The 12,330-nt window shown below is 35.9% G+C and overlaps 1 protein-coding gene and 1 long non-coding RNA gene across 4 annotated transcripts in view; one reads left to right on the forward strand and one right to left on the reverse strand.

Annotated features, from left to right (window-relative positions):
* Positions 1-2,528: 2,528 nt before the first annotated feature.
* LOC149437692 (uncharacterized) lies at positions 2,529-4,120 on the reverse strand. Of its 2 annotated transcripts, XR_016308025.1 has the most exons (5): positions 3,589-4,120; positions 3,410-3,481; positions 3,022-3,088; positions 2,820-2,891; positions 2,529-2,712 (listed from the first exon to the last, which is right to left on the reverse strand). It is a non-coding gene; the product is annotated as an uncharacterized LOC149437692 (long non-coding RNA). The 2 variants fall into 2 exon arrangements; XR_016308026.1 differs by lacking the exons at positions 3,410-3,481; positions 3,589-4,120 and adding an exon at positions 3,213-3,286.
* Positions 4,121-4,389: 269 nt separating this feature from the next.
* LOC149437693 (inward rectifier potassium channel 2) overlaps positions 4,390-12,330 on the forward strand; it is a 42,476-nt gene continuing 34,535 nt past the window's right edge. The window contains exon 1 of one of the 2 annotated variants that reach the window (XM_089660724.1): positions 4,390-4,595. The gene's annotated coding sequence lies outside the window, so the exon portion shown is untranslated. Of the gene's footprint in view, positions 4,596-10,787; positions 10,877-12,330 lie in introns of those variants that run through there. The other variant, XM_089660725.1, reaches the window with a different exon arrangement.

Raw genomic sequence — 12,330 nt, forward strand, 5'->3', positions numbered from 1 at the left:
AATTATAATAATAATCTAAAAATAAATAATAAATATAATATGAAAAATAAATTAAAAATATTAATAATATTGAAAATAATATTGCAATAATAAAAAAAAAAACCAATAATATAATAAAGTAATAATGTAAAAACAATTAACAATAAATATTTAAAATAAAATAATAATACTCGAAAATAAAAATATAATATTAAAATAATAATAAAAAAATAATATTTAAAAATAAATAAACAATAATAATAGTAATCATAAGAACAATGCAATAAAAAATAAAATAATAATTATATAAATTAATAATGTAAGAAATAGTAACATTAATAAAAAAAATACTACTACTACTAATAATAATAATCTAAAAATGAATAATAATTATAATACTAAATAATAATAATTAAAAAATATCAATAATAATAATAATAATATAATATTGTAAACAATTAACAATAAAAATGATAAAATAATATGAATAATAATAATACTCTAAAATATAAATATAATATTAAAATAATAATAAATAAATTAGATTCTAAAATAAATAAACAACAATAATAATCATAAGAACAATGCAATAAAAAAATAAAATAAAATAATAATTATATAAATTAATAATATAAGAAATAGTAACATTAATAAAAAAAAATACTACTACTACTACTAATATAAATAATATAATATTAAAATAATAATACAAAAATAATATTCTAAAATAAATAAACAATAATAATAGTCATCATAAGAACAATGCAATAAAAAAATAAAATAAAATAATACTAATTATATAAAATAATATAAGAAATAGTAACATTAATAAAAATACTACTACTACTAATTATAATAATAATCTAAAAATAAATAATAAATATAATATGAAAAATAAATTAAAAATATTAATAATATTGAAAATAATATTGCAATAATAAAAAAAAACTAACAATAATATAATAAAGTAATAATGTAAAAACAATTAACAATAAATATTTAAAATAAAATAATAATACTCGAAAATAAAAATATAATATTAAAATAATAATAAAAAAATAATATTTAAAAATAAATAAACAATAATAATAGTAATCATAAGAACAATGCAATAAAAAATAAAATAATAATTATATAAATTAATAATATAAGAAATAGTAACATTAATAAAAACTACTACTACTACTAATAATATAAATAATATAATATTAAAATAATAATACAAAAATAATATTCTAAAATAGATAAACAATAATAGTAATCATAAGAACAATGCAATAAAAAAATAAAATAAAATAATACTAATTATATAAAATAATATAAGAAATAGTAACATTAATAAAAATACTACTACTACTAATTATAATAATAATAATCTAAAAATAAATAATAAATATAATATGAAAAATAAATTAAAAATATTAATAATATTGAAAATAATATTGCAATAATAAAAAAAAAACTAACAATAATATAATAAAGTAATAATGTAAAAACAATTAACAATAAATATTTAAAATAAAATAATAATACTCGAAAATAAAAATATAATATTAAAATAATAATAAAAAAATAATATTTAAAAATAAACAATAATAATAGTAATCATAAGAACAATGCAATAAAAAATAAAATAATAATTATATAAATTAATAATATAAGAAATAGTAACATTAATAAAAAAAATACTACTACTAATAATAATAATAATCTAAAAATGAATAATAATTATAATACTAAATAATAATAATTAAAAAATATCAATAATAATGATAATATAATATTAAAAATAAATAATAAAATAATAATACTAGCAAATGAAAATATAATATTAATAATGTTATTAAACAAATCTGATTCCCGGCACGATGTGTTTTGTATGGAGGTGAGTGGCAGTGAAAAGCAATGCATTTGCACCCAATCTGCTCCATGTGATAATCTTTGTGTGAATGTATTCATTGTATTGATTATCTTTCATTTTTGAGCTTCCTACATTTCTGTGATACAATGTTACAGTTGCTCGGAGTATCCTCTGTTCCCTGGGAGGACCATGGAGCTCGTCAGTGCTGTCATGGCACGGAAATCATTTTTATTGAATTCTAGATACACCCAACATTCCTCTAACAACAGGAGGAGGTGGGAAGGGGGAATCTCCCCGTCGCGGGGAGTCACAGGGATGCGATCAGGAGGCTGATCCATGGATCAGGAACAATGCTGGCCCAGGTGTGACTTGACTTTGTACCATTTTATAGGAGATGATCGCATGTACCGTATAAATGGAATCATTTATAATAATCCAATAATCCAATAATAAAAATCATCTCCCATCCTAAACAGAACATTAGAATTAAAAAAAATAAATAAATCAGGAGCTGATCCAAGAGTTGTTTCTAAAAATTGACGATGAAAAATTTTTTAAAAAAAAATAAAATTCAGTTTTTATTATGGAATCCGGTTCATTGTGTAGATAGGTGCAACGTTCATGTGGGTTGTGCCCCCCTCCCCCCCCCCACCCCGTATGACCCACAGCAGCCCACTGATTGCTTACACAAGTGTCTGGATTTTGAATTTTTTTTTTTCTGATTTTATTTTTAATCTTTTTTTTCAGATTTTAGATTTTTTTTTTTTTTTTACAATTCCCCTCTGCTTATTTTTATGGAGCTTGGATTTTCCACTGCCGATTACTCGCCAGAGTCAACCCTGAAATCCATAAGCCGATGTCTCTCTGCATTGCTGCAAAAAAAAAAAATGCAAGTGTCTGGATTTTTAATCTTTTTTTTTCTGATTTTAGATTTTTTTTTTTTTTTTTTTTACAATTCCCCTCAGCTTATTTTACGGACCTTGGATTTTCCACTGCTGATTACTCGCCATCATCAACCCTGAAATCCATAAGCCGATGTCTCTCTGCATTGCTGCAAAAAAAAAAAAAAATGCAAGTGTCTGGATTTTACTTTTTTTTTTTTGGATTTTAAAGTTATTTTTTTTACTGATTTTAGATTTTTTTTGCCATTTTCAAATTCCACGCAGCTTATTTTTACGGACCTTGGATTTTCCACTGCCAATTACCCGCCAGCGTCAACCCCGAAATCCATAAGCCGATGATGTGATGCTGCAAAAAAAAAAAATGCAAGTGTCTGGATTTTACTTTTTTTTTTTGATTTTACATTTTTTTTTTCTGATTTTAGATTTGTTTTTTTGCCATTTTCAAATTCCCCTCAGCTTATTTTACGGACCTTGGATTTTCCACTGCTGATTACTCGCCATCATCAACCCTGAAATCCATAAGCCGATGTCTCTCTGCATTGCTGCAAAAAAAAAAAAAAAAAATGCAAGTGTCTGGATTTTACTTTTTTTGGGGATTTTAAATTTTTTTTTTCTGATTTTAGAGTTTTGTTTTTTTTTACAATTCCCCTCAGCTTATTTTACGGACCTTGGATTTTCCACTGCTGATTACTCGCCAGCGTCAACCCCGAAATCCAAAAGCCGATGTCTCTCTGCATTGCTGCAAAAAAAAACAAAAAAAAACGCAAGTGTCTGGATTTTTAATCTTTTTTTTTTTTTCTGATTTTAGATTTTTTTTTACAATTCCCCTCAGCTTATTTTACGGACCTTGGATTTTCCACTGCTGATTACCCGCCAGCGTCAACCCCGAAATCCATAAGCTGATGCTGAAAAAAAAAAAAAATGCAAGTGTCTGGATTTTAATTTTTTTTTTTTTTTCTGATTTTAATTTTTTTTCTGATTTTAATTTTTTTTTTTTTTTCTGATTTTATTTTTTTTTTGACATTTTACAATCCCGCCCATGCTGCTGACCGACTTTGTGAACTTAAAAAAAAAAAAAAAAAAAATAGCGAGAGCGGTTTAATAGGTGGCGATCCTCTAGGGGGGCGTAATATAGCGCAGGATGGGTCTGGGGGACCGTGCTGGCCCAGCTGTCGCAGCGTCTCTGGAAGTTTTCTCGATACGTATTTCTAGGAGTTTATTTTTATTGTCAGGGATTTTAAAAAAAAAAAAAAGAAAAAAAAGAAAGCAGCTGTGATTGGAGGAAGCCGCGGATGGGACTATTAATGTATGTTATCAATCTGGAGGGAAGGTTGTCATGTTTTCCAGCCAGCCTCTCCTGGTGCAGAATGAGGAAGGCTTCCCCCCCACCCACCTCCATCTCCTCGCTCCCCCATCTGCACTCCGCGCTCAGCTCTCCCTCAATGAGCCGCTGAACGCTCCTCAGTCAGTCTCGACCCTCTTTTTTTTTTTTTCTTTTTTTTCAACGTCTGTCACTCAGCCCGCCCACTGGGGCTCGCGATTGGCCCAGAGCCTCGCAGAGGGCCGTGCAGTGCCGGCGAGCTATTTAAAAGCACATGGCTGCTGTGAGATAGGCAGAGGATGTGAATGGAGCGTGTCGGTAGCAGCTCTAAAGGATTAGCGGGAGCTTGAAAAAAAAAAAAAAAAAAAAAAAGAAAAGAAAAAAAAAGCTTTATTTTTATTATTTTTTTATTTTATTTTAATTTTTTTAATTTTTTTTTTTTTTTTTTTGGATTTGCACTTCTAACTTCACCTCCGAGCCTATGCCACTGGATCTTACTTACCCCTTTAAATGCCCATCCCTGGTCTCCTAGGTAAGTCCCTGGTGCTTTCATTTTTTTTGTTTTTATTATTTTTTTTTTTTTTGTGATTTTGTTTTATTTTTTTTTTGCATTTTGTTTTATTTGTTACAGAAGCCATTGAGTACTGACGTGATACTTTTTTTTATTTGCACTAACATACAATTTTTAGGACAAGCTTTCGGGGTATGTCCCCTTCTTCAAGGTCCAGGCTGTTATTTATTTATTTATTTTTTTGTTTTGTTTTATTTGTTTTTTTTTGCATTTTGTTTTGTTATTTTTTCATTTTGTTTTATTAGTTATTTTTTTGCATTTTGTTTTATTTATTATTATTATTTTTTTTTCATTTTGTTTTATTAGTTATTTTTTTGCATTTTGTTTTATTTATTATTATTATTTTTTTTTCATTTTGTTTTATTAGTTATTTTTTTGCATTTTGTTTTATTTATTATTATTATTTTTTTTTCATTTTGTTTTATTAGTTATTTTTTTGCATTTTGTTTTATTTATTATTATTATTTTTTTTCATTTTGTTTTATTGTTATTTTTTGCATTTTGTTTTATTTATTATTATTATTATTTTTTTTTCATTTTGTTTTATTAGTTATTTTTTTGCATTTTGTTTTATTTATTATTATTATTTTTTTTTCATTTTGTTTTATTTGTTGTTTTTTTTTTTTTTGCATTTTGTTTTGTTATTTTTTCATTTGTTTGTTTTTTTTTTGCATTTTGTTTTATTTATTATTTTTTTTTGTTTTGTTTTATTTGTTATTTTTTTTTTACTTGTTATTTGTTTGCGTTTCGTTATTTTTTTCTTGCGTTTTTGTTTTACCTGTTGTTTTTTTTTGCGTTTTATTTTATTTATTGTTTTTTTTTTATTGTGTTTTGTTTTATTTATTTATTTATTTTTTATTTTGCTCTCATGCAATGATTTTGCTCATGATGGTGCATGTTTTTTTTTTTTTTTTTTACAAAGTGAACTTTGTAGTTGTCAATGGTGGCGGTTTTCGTTTTGTTTTATTTGGGTTTTTTTTTTTTTTTTTTGGTTTTTTTTTTTTTTTGCTCTGATGCAATGATTCTGCTCATGATGATGCATGTTTTTTTTTTTTTTTTCTACAAAGTGAACTTTGTCATTGTCAATGGTGGCGGTTTTCATTTTGTTTTGTTTTTTTTATTGTGTTTTGTTTTATTTGGTTTTTTTTTTTTTTTTTTTGCTCTGATGCAATGATTCTGCTCATGATGATGCATGTTTTTTTTTTTTTTTTTTTTTTTTTTTTCTACAAAGTGATCTTTGTCGTTGTCAGTGGTGGTGGCGGTGGGCTGCCTTAGCTAAAAATATATAGGCTGAGCCGGTAACAGTTGGTCGGCCGGGGAGCGCAGCATCTGTTTGCGCTCAGACTCCACTTGCAGCAGCTGTTGGAACTTTTTAGGCAAAGAGTCAGGAGTTGGAATGTCTTAAAAGCAACATGAATCTCAATCGGCGTACAGCGTGCGGAGCTGACAACTGCGCTCGCCGCTGCTCCTGCGCTTCCTTTTGCTTGCAAATGCTTTTTTTTTTTTTATGTATTTTTTTTTGTCATGGATCATTCAATGCTCTGCTTTCCAAAAGGAGCGAGCGAGTGAGTGAGCGCACAGTACGGTTGTCATGTCCTCAGTCTGCGGAACTGAAGTCAGGCAGAGACACTTCTGCAGGAAAGTTGCATCATACTCTTGACAGTTCAGCCGGCGTGCGGCGCAGCCTCTGCCGGTAGCACACCGCACATTTTTTGCACGCAAATAAATTCTACCTCCCGAGAACGCAATATTTTATCGATGGGTGTATTGTAGGTGCTTACGCAGGCTTGCGCATATTTGCGTGTTTTTGTGTGCGTAGATTAAATGCTACCCCCCCAGAACACAATATTTTATCAATGGGTGTGTTGTAGGCGTTTGCGCATATTTGCGTGTTTTTGAGTGCGTAGATTAAATGCTACCCCCCAGAGCGCAATATTTTATCGATGGGTGTGTTGTAGGCGCTTGCGCCTATTAGTGTTCGCAAAATAAATGCTACCTCCCAGAATGCAATATTTTATCGATGGGTGTGTTGTAGGCGCTTGCGCCTATTAGTGTTCGCAAAATAAATGCTACCTCCCAGAATGCAATATTTTATCGATGGGTGTGTTGTAGGCGCTTGCGCCTATTAGTCTGCGCAAAATAAATGCTACCTCCCAGAATGCAATATTTTATCAATGGGTGTGTTGTAGGTGCTGCTTGTGTGCGCAAAATAAATTCTACCTCCCAGAACGCAATATTTTATCGATCAGTATATTATAGGTGCTTACTCAGGCTTGTGCATATTTGCGTGTTTTTGTGCGCGTAGAATAAATGCTACCCCCCAGAATACAATATTTAATCGATGGGTGTGTTGTAGGTGCTTGCACCTATTGGTGTGCGCAAAATAAATGTTACCTCCCTGAGCGCAATATTTTATTGATGGGTGTGTTGTAGTTGCTTGCACATATTTGTGTGCGTAAAATAAACGCTACCACCCAGAACGCAATATTTTATCGATGGGTGCGTTGTAGGTGCTTGCGCTTGTTAGTGTGCGCAAAATAAATTCTACTGCCCAGAACGCAATGTTTTATCGATGGGTGTGTTGTAGTTGCTTGCACATATTTGTGTGCGCAAAATAAATGCTACTGCCCAGAACGTAATATTTTATTGATGGGTGTGTTGCAGGTACTTGCACCTACTTGTGTGCGCAAAATAAATTCTACCTCCCAGAAAGCAATATTTTATTGATGGGTGTGTTTAGGTGTTTGCGCCTATTAGTGTGCGCGAAATAAATGCTACCTCCCAGAAAGCAATATTTTATTGATGGGTGTGTTGTAGGCACTTGCGCTTATTAGAGTGCGCAAAATAAATGCTACTTCCCAGAATGCACTATTTTATCGATGGGTGTGTTGTAGGTGCTTGCACCTATTAGTGTGCGCAAAATAAATGTTACCTACCAGAGTGCAATGTTTTATCGATGGGTGTGTTGTAGGTGTTTGCGCATATTTGCATGTATTTGTGGGCGTAAAATAAACTCTACCTCTTAGAGCGCAGTATTTTTTTGATGGGTGCATTGTATGCGCTGACGCGCACACGTATGTCTTTGGGCATGTACACGCGTAAAAAATACCCGTCAGGTTTCTGAGTCTGCAGGCAGCAGTGCGCACGAGGGCTGAAAAAGGCAAGAAAATCCGCCGACTTCAGCAGACGCCAGCGCACTTTCCGATGACGTGAGAATTCGCCGCCGGCGGTTCATCTCCATGTTGATGTCAGCGCGCTCGTGTTACGAGACATCTGCCTCCACGCGGAGAGCGCATATTGCTGAACAGATGCCCTTGTTTTATTTTTACTATTGATCGCCGATTGATTTGTTTTGTAATATGTGGGAGACAGCGGCAGGGCGGCGTTTAAAAAAAATAAACGAGCCAAAGTACGCCGCCGTCTGTCGCAGGTCGTCTGTTGCCGTCACGCACGCGGGCTTTACCATGAAACTTGCGTCCCGTCATCTTCGCAAATTGAAACAAATTCCGGGAATGTAAAGAGACAAGTTGGGTGCCTGAGAGCCGAGGACAGCAAATAATTGTATCGTGTAGTATATCAATGTATCATAGCGGGGTATAACAATGTATCATAGCGGGGTATAACAATGTATCATTATGGGGTATAACGATGTATCATAGCGGGTATAACGATGTATCATAGCGGGGTATAACAATGTATCATAGCGGGGTATATCAATGTATCATAGCGGGGTATAACAATGTATCATAGCGGGGTATATCCATGTATCATAGCGGGGTATATCGATGTATCATAGCGGGGTATACCGATGTATCATAGCGGGTATAACGATGTATCATAGCGGGGTATAACGATGTATCATAGCGGGGTATAACGATGTATCATAGCGGGGTATAACGATGTATCATAGCGGGTATAACAATGTATCATAGCGGGGTCTAACGATGTATCATAGCGGGGTATAACGATGTATCATAGCGGGGTATAACGATGTATCATAGCGGGGTATAACGATGTATCATAGCGGGGTATAACGATGTATCATAGCGGGTATAACAATGTATCATAGCGGGGTCTAACGATGTATCATAGCGGGGTATAACGATGTATCATAGCGGGGTATAACGATGTATCATAGCGGGGTATAACGATGTATCATAGCGGGGTATAACGATGTATCATAGCGGGTATAACGATGTATCATAGCGGGGTATATCGATGTATCATAGCGGGGTATATCGATGTATCATAGCGGGGTATATCGATGTATCATAGCGGGGTATAACGATGTATCACAGCGGGGTATATCAATGTATCATTATGGGGTATAACAATGTATCATAGCGGGGTATAACGATGTATCATTATGGGGTATAACAATGTATCATTATGGGGTATAACAATGTATCATAGCGGGGTATAACGATGTATCATTATGGGGTATAACAATGTATCATAGCGGGGTATAACAATGTATCATTATGGGGTATAACAATGTATCATAGCGGGGTATAACAATGTATCATTATGGGGTATAATAATGTATCATTATGGGGTATAACAATGTATCATAGCGGGGTATATCAATGTATCATAGCGGGGTATATCAATGTATCATAGCGGGGTATAACAATGTATCATAGCGGGGTATAACAATGTATCATAGCGGGGTATAACGATGTATCATAGCGGGTATAACAATGTATCATTATGGGGTATAACGATGTATCACAGCGGGGTATGACGATGTATCATAGCGGGGTATATCCATGTATCATAGCGGGGTCTAACGATGTATCATTATGGGGTATAACGATGTATCATTATGGGGTATAACGATGTATCATTATGGGGTATAACGATGTATCATAGCGGGGTATGACGATGTATCATTATGGGGTATATCCATGTATCCCAGCAGAGGACATCAATGTATCATAACAAAGGATACCGACTGACATGAGGTACATAAAGATAGTAAAACAAACAATTCCATGACAGGATCTCAATGTATCACAAGACGTGACATGAGGTTCAGTATAACAAATAATGATGTAACAAAGTATACAATGTACTCTAACATTAGACATCAATAATATCGGTGCTTTTAAAACCTCACAAGCCAAAATGTGGTTCTTTTTGCCCCATTGGTGTAGTAGACTCGGGCTGATTTCGGTGGCACCTGCAGTAGACTCGGCTGATTTCGGTGGCACCTGCAGTAGACTCGGCTGATTTCGGTGGCACCTGCAGTAGAATGGGGCTGCTTTCGGTGGCACCTGCAGTCGACTCGGCTGATTTCGGTGGCACCTGCAGTAGAATGGGGCTGCTTTCGGTGACACCTGCAGTCGACTCGGCTGCTTTCAGTGGCACCTGCAGTAGAATCGGCTGCTTTCGGTGGCACCTGCAGTAGACTCGGGCTGATTTCGGTGGCACCTGCAGTAGAATGGGGCTGATTTCGGTGACACCTGCAGTCGACTCGGCTGATTTCGGTGGCACCTGCAGTAGAATGGGGCTGCTTTCGGTGACACCTGCAGTCGACTCGGCTGCTTTCGGTGGCACCTGCAGTAGAATCGGCTGCTTTCGGTGGCACCTGCAGTAGACTCGGGCTGATTTCGGTGGCACCTGCAGTAGAATGGGGCTGATTTCGGTGACACCTGCAGTCGACTCGGCTGATTTCGGTGGCACCTGCAGTAGATTCGGCTGATTTCGGTGGCACCTGCAGTAGACTCGGCTGATTTCGGTGGCACCTGCAGTAGATTTCGGTGGCACGTGCAGTAGACTCGGCTGATTTCGGTGGCACGTGCAGTAGACTCGGCTGATTTCGGTGGCACCTGCAGTAGATTTCGGTGGCACCTGCAGTAGACTCGGCTGATTTCGGTGTCACCTGCAGTAGACTCGGCTGATTTCGGTGGCTGTTATCGTTCTAACTTGTTTTTTTTGGGTTTTTTGTTTAAGTATTTGAGAAACGTGAAGAATTTGTGGTTGTGGAACGTTTCTTCCATTTCCCGCCGAGTGAGTTTTGCACCCCGCAGCATCTGCTTCTCTCAGGATGAGTTATGAAGTTGTTTGTGAGTTGCCAACACTTTAGAACGGCCAGATCTGTCCCGGGATCGTCGCTCCTCCCTCCTGTCATCGCTGGCCGAGCGATGAGATGTGAGGAGGATCGGTCACTGTGCTGGCTCCGCGTGCCACGGGGCCACACGCGTGGTTATGAACGCAGACGTCGCTTGTCTCTGACAACGGTGAGCGCGATTATCAAAGTCGTAATTGGCCGTTTCCACTTTGGAGGTCGGGGAGAGTTTGTCTCCTCCAAGCGCTCGGTGTCTGGGCTCCTCCTGGGGTTCAAATAATCATCATGATGATGATCGTGGCCACATCTGCTTGTGCGGATTATCGGTCCACAAAGAGATTTGGTTCTATTCAGGGGCGGACTGACAACTCATGGGGCCCCCGGGCAGTAGGGGATCATGGGGCCCCCGGGCAGTAGGGGATCATGGGGCCCCCCCGGGCAGTAGGGGATCATGGGGCCCCCGGGCAATAGGGGATCATGGGGCCCCCCCGGGCAGTAGGGGATCATGGGGCCCCCGGGCAATAAGGGATCATGGGGCCCCCCCCGGGCAGTAGGGGATCATGGGGCCCCTGTGTCCTTGCCCAAACTCAAAAAAGCCTATGAAAAAGGTACCAGGGGCATCTCATGGGGCCCCCTACTGACCCCGGGCCCTCGGTCATTGCCCGAGCACCCGAATGGTCAGTCCGCCCCGGTTCTATTCCCGGGACAGGTAGATGAGACCTTCACATGTTCTCTATGGACACGCCGGGTCTTTGGCTCCTAAATTCTGCTTAAGTTTTGCTTCTTGTAAAAAATATTTGTACTCAGGAAGATGATTGAACTTTATCTGAGATCGACCCCCTCCCCCCCTCCCCCCTCCCCCCCTCCCAATATACTGTAACATTTACATACATGATGCAAGGTGTGAGATCCCCCCATACACTGCACAGTGGCCGTTCCTGAACCGTGATCTGATGGGTGTTCTGTATTGTACATATTGTATGTGTTTTATGTGTTGTGTGTATTGTATGTGTTATCTTGTACGTGTTGGGTATGTTGTATGTTTTGTATGTGTTGTATTGTATGTGCTGTATGTGTTATGTATATTGTATGTATTGTATGTGTTGCATGTGTTGTGTGTATTGTAAGTATTGTAGGTTTTGTATTGTATGTGTTGTATTGCATGTGTTGTATTGCATGTGCTGTATGTATTGTATGTGTTGTATTGTATTGTATGTGCTGTATGTATTATACGTGTTGTATTGTATGCGTTGTATGTATTGTATGTGTTGTATTGTATGTGCTGTATGTATTGTGTTGTATGCGTTGTATGTGTTGTGTTGTATTGTATGTGTTGTATGTATTGTATGTGTTGTGTTGTATTGTATGTGTTGTATGTGTTGTATTGTGTTGTATGTATTGTATGTGTTGTATGTATTGTATGTGTTGTATGTATTGTATGTGTTGTATTGTATGTGTTGTATGTATTGTATGTGTTGTATTGTATGTGTTGTATTGTGTTGTATGTGTTGTATGTGTTGTATTGTATGTGTTGTATGTGTTGTATGGTATGTGAGTGCAGACGGTGTAGAGGAGGCTGGAGGAGGCAGCACAGTAGCAGTGTAGCCCCGGCGTAGCAACATGTAG

The sequence above is a fragment of the Staurois parvus genome, unplaced genomic scaffold, assembly GCF_062004578.1.
Source record: "Staurois parvus isolate SC_StPar_1 unplaced genomic scaffold, SC_StPar_1.0 ptg001269l, whole genome shotgun sequence".
In the NCBI taxonomy this organism is placed as follows: domain Eukaryota; kingdom Metazoa; phylum Chordata; class Amphibia; order Anura; family Ranidae; genus Staurois; species Staurois parvus.